The sequence below is a fragment of the Adiantum capillus-veneris genome, chromosome 4 (genome assembly GCF_014529385.1).
Source record: "Adiantum capillus-veneris isolate H3 chromosome 4, ASM1452938v2, whole genome shotgun sequence".
Classification (NCBI taxonomy): domain Eukaryota; kingdom Viridiplantae; phylum Streptophyta; class Polypodiopsida; order Polypodiales; family Pteridaceae; genus Adiantum; species Adiantum capillus-veneris.
The window spans coordinates 34,753,902-34,757,732 of NC_140934.1; positions in this window are offsets into that span (position 1 = coordinate 34,753,902).

A 3,831-nucleotide genomic window follows, 5' to 3' on the forward strand; every position below is an offset into this window, starting at 1 on the left:
CAGAAATCAAAGATCTGGTCGCCAAGTTATTACCAGTTTAAGTTTTCTCGGGGGCTAGTTTCGTGCCAGGTCGACCGCCTTGATTGGTGTGCCACCTGCAAATTTTACAGCCTCAATATGCGTTCTATGCAGCTTGAGAAGTCTATAGGAATTTATGGCTTGTCAAACAGAGTCCATGTTGATGAGATAATATGGCTTGAGGCCGGTGTCAGTTGTTGCCGACACTACTGAGCTGGATAATTTTGGCATCATCCCAGAAGCTGATAGGAATTTATGGCTTGTCAAACAGAGTCCATGTTGATGAGATAATATGGCTTGAGGCCGGTGTCAGTTGTTGCCGACACTACTGAGCTGGATAATTTTGGCATCATCTGATAATTTTGGCATCATCCGAGAAGCTGATACAAGCAATAAACAAACGAGTGCAAAGGGAATGCCTTTCGGCAAATGCAATCACATATACGTGCATCTTAAAAGCATGTGGCATTATCCGGGATATTGATATGGGCAGTAGAATTTGCGATGATATTGTCAGTCAAGGCTACTGAAAATCAAATACGCGTGAGGCAATGCTTTGGTTTGTGTGCATACCAAATGTGATGGGAGGCAATGCTTTGGGTGATATTGACGAAGGAAATTTGGAATGGCGGCCTCTACACCAAAACAAACTCCATTGCGCCACAAGGGAAATGAGATAAGGGCACCACCTAGTCTTGGAAGCGTGGGCTAGGACCGCTACACAAAGAGAGAGAGAGAGAGAGAGAGAGAGAGAGAGAGAGAGAGAGAGAGATCACTATGAATGAAGCATTAACCTTAGTGTGTGTACAAGGAATGGATGACTTCAAACACTCCCAACACAAATAGTCATGTAGATTACCAAACAACCACTCAAGGATTAGCCAAGATCACATCAAGCACTCTCACACACATATAAAAGATTTCTCTTAATTAACATAAGTAAGAGGAGGAGAGGTTACTAGCATGAAACAATTTGCACTCTAGAATGTGCAAGAATAGAGTGAATGAATGAGCTTATGGGCTCATTGTGAGTGATACAAAGACTCAATGGGGCTGAGGGAGGCTTGAAATTACAAAGGGGAAGGCCTCTTTATATAGGAAAGAGGGTGATTAGGAGTGAGGTTAAGATCCAAGTGTAATTTGTACAAATGAAGCTTGATTAGGGACATTCAACCAATGAAGAAGCTCCTTCCAAGTGATTTGTTGACCAATTAGCTCCATCATCACTTGTGTTGTCTTCACTCCTTCCTCCATAGCTTGAGTCCAAGAGCTTCCTTATTTTAAAATGTAAAGAATCTACATAAAATCAATACATATCTAGTAATAATAGAAAGGGGTTGAATGAGAACTTATGAATTACAACAAGATTAAGCATGACTTGAGAGGTGATTAGAAGAGGAATTTTGATGGGTTTTTGAGCTTGAGAGAGAGGAGGAAGGAGAGGAGGGTGAGAAAACTAATGGCTGATTTTTAGAGAAGGTCTCAATGTGGAAAAGGAAGGGTGTGTGTGTGTGTAAAGGTAGAGGGGGTGGTCTCCACCACAGTTGAAAAAACTGGCATCCGCCATTTTGGCCATATCTCCTAGACCGTAGATGCAAAAATTATAAAAAAAATATGGCCAAAATCTCCAACTCATCAGCTACAACTTTGATGAAGACAACTTTTCTTGGATCGGAGTGGAAGTATTTTTTAAAAATTCAGCAAAATCATGTGTCTGGTTCCTTCCTTTACCAAGTCTTCCACTTGGGTCCCATTTTTTTGAATCATCATATGGCTCCAAAGCCATGATGATATGAGCCACTCATGACCCTTGAATCATGGGTGCATGGCTCCACAACCACATCATATCTTTTCTTTTCACATTTACATATTTTCCCTTCCCTTTACCACTAGGTTCTCCCTCTACCTTTCACCTCCGGTGAACTAGTCAAGAAAAAATTCCTATCAAATCATTTTTTTAAAAAAAAAATTCCAAGAGGTTGTTCTCACTCTTTCTTTTATTGTAAACCTCTAGAAGCAAGGAAAACCAACAAAATATGATAAACAAAAATTTATGATAGGCTCGGATCAATATATATTCCAAATATGATGTGCCCATAAGGGCTTAAGGATTAGCCAAAGGCGTATGGCCGCCCACTATGGCAATAAGGCTGCCCATGGCCAATGAAGTGAGGGTTTTTTGAATGGGAAAAGAAAGAAAAGAAGAGGGAGAGAGCGTGAAAGCAGTGATGAGGAGAGGCTGCGCAATGGAAGGAAGAGGACGTAGCAGCCACGGGAGAGCTCAAACGCGTGCAGGCTAGAGTGAGAAATAATCATGGCCTTGAGGCGCCTCTATTCGGTTCTGCTTACATGACGTTTGGTGCACCTCGACGTCCAATCCGCCATGTCATCAAGCGGCTTGTCATGCCGCCGTGACAAGCAAAGAAAGGTTTTGTTTTTCAAGGCCTAAATATGGAGAGAAAGGGGATTCGAGCATCAATGAGAAGGGGTTGAAGTAGAAGGGAATTACTAGAAAGCAAGGATTTGGAGAGGAGCTAAGAAGCAACTCTCTCTGTCGCTCTCAGAACTAATCAAGAAGGAGATATCCCTCTCTCAAAAGCAAGGACGGTAGATCTCTCTCTCTCTCTCTCTCTCTCTCTCTCTCTCTCTCTCTCTCTCTCTCTCTCTCTCTCTCTCTCTCTCTCGGGCATAATCAAGAGGAAAGGGATGAGTTTAGAAAAAACAACAAAGGCAAGGTTGTGGTTGAGGAAGCTCTCAATACAAGGAGCCGCTCTTTCTCTCTTCCGTACATGAGAAGTGTAGTGGCCAAGCAAGGGTTAACGACCAAGCAAGGGGCTTGAGCAAGTTAAGAAGGTGCTCTCTCTCTCTCTCTCTCTCTCTCTAAAATCTTAAGGAAAAGGACCCTGGCTCTCACTCATCCCATAAGGAGCAAGTAAGCTCACTCTATCGATCTCAATAAGAGAAATTACTAAGGGCATACAAATCTTGAAGGCAATCGGAGCAAGTCAATTAGAGGAGAAAGTCAAAGCTTGTGAATGGCAATTAAGGCAGTGCAAAGCACACAGAGCAAGAAGCTACAGAACATTTGACAATAATTGAAGCATGAAGATTGAGGCCGTGAGCAGAATTAAAGTTTGCAGAATCCAAGGAGTAGTTGAAGCAGGTAAAGCAACAGGCAAAAATTTCCTTCATCGTCATCAGTCCGAAGATTAATTAGTCATCTTATTGAACCCCAGTGTTATTAATGTCCAGGTTAATTCTATAAAATGGGACCTTAAACTCCTAGTTATCAGATGATCCAAGTGACGATGCTGCTAATAGCCCGCCTTGGCTACCGATTAAAATGTACTCAGAGCTTGAATTGATTAACTGAAGATTACGGTGATTGCCAAATCCATATGCATCTGTTTTCTTGTTCTCTCTCACACCTCTCACAGTCACAGTCCCAACGCCTTCCTGGCTCATGTTTCAAACACATATCCCTCGACATCTTTGGTGAACCCGACATGAAACGAGTCGGGGTGTGAGGTGTAGATGGAGAATTTAGAATAGATGATGAAGTAGATTGAAGAGTTAAGTGCAAATGGTTTTGATGATAAGTTAACAGTTCCAGATTTTTCAAAGATGCTTCAATCGGTTCAAGGATCTCTGCTTGAATGGCGGTCATAAAGAAGAAGAATCAAATGGATGAAGCTTTGGATGCAGCTTTAGATGCGGTATACGACAAGAGGTGAGTCTTTGATGGTTATGATCCAGAGGGCTACGTAGAGTGCTATGAGTTGGAAACCAAGTTAAAAGGGATAACAAAAGAGT